This window comes from Bison bison, unplaced genomic scaffold (genome assembly GCF_000754665.1).
Source record: "Bison bison bison isolate TAMUID 2011002044 unplaced genomic scaffold, Bison_UMD1.0 scf7180017864491, whole genome shotgun sequence".
In the NCBI taxonomy this organism is placed as follows: domain Eukaryota; kingdom Metazoa; phylum Chordata; class Mammalia; order Artiodactyla; family Bovidae; genus Bison; species Bison bison.
In genome coordinates, this window is record NW_011495050.1 from 6,232,832 (window position 1) to 6,233,147 (window position 316).

A 316-nucleotide genomic window follows, 5' to 3' on the forward strand; every position below is an offset into this window, starting at 1 on the left:
TTAGTGGGTCTGAGGCATCTGAGTCTTAGATACGACAGACTTCAAACTGCAGTAGCCCTTGGAGTCAGGAGGGTCAAGTTCAGCCGCCGGGGAGGAGGAAAAACAAATCCCCATTTGCCAAAAAAAGAAGTTTCAGGCCGGTGCCCCCTCCCCCTCGCAGCCCCACTCCCCCCTCGCTGTCTCTTTCTGGCTGATTTTAATTCTCTCCTACCGGGCGCAGCGGAGGAGCTGGGGGTGGTTGGACCCGAGGGGCCGCCGCCACCGCAAGTTTTCTGGGGCTACTGACAAGCGGGGAGCAGGTTAGGCACCGGCATGC

General features: G+C 59.2%; 1 protein-coding gene across 4 annotated transcripts in view; it reads left to right on the forward strand.

The window, feature by feature from the left end:
- The window catches only part of TRPS1 (trichorhinophalangeal syndrome I), a 276,181-nt gene that overhangs the window by 721 nt on the left and 275,144 nt on the right, over window positions 1-316 (forward strand). The window contains exon 1 of one of the 4 annotated variants that reach the window (XM_010863440.1): window positions 15-299. The exons of the other annotated variants lie outside the window; for them this stretch is intronic. The gene's annotated coding sequence lies outside the window, so the exon portion shown is untranslated. Of the gene's footprint in view, window positions 1-14; window positions 300-316 lie in introns of those variants that run through there. 4 annotated transcript variants of the gene reach the window in all.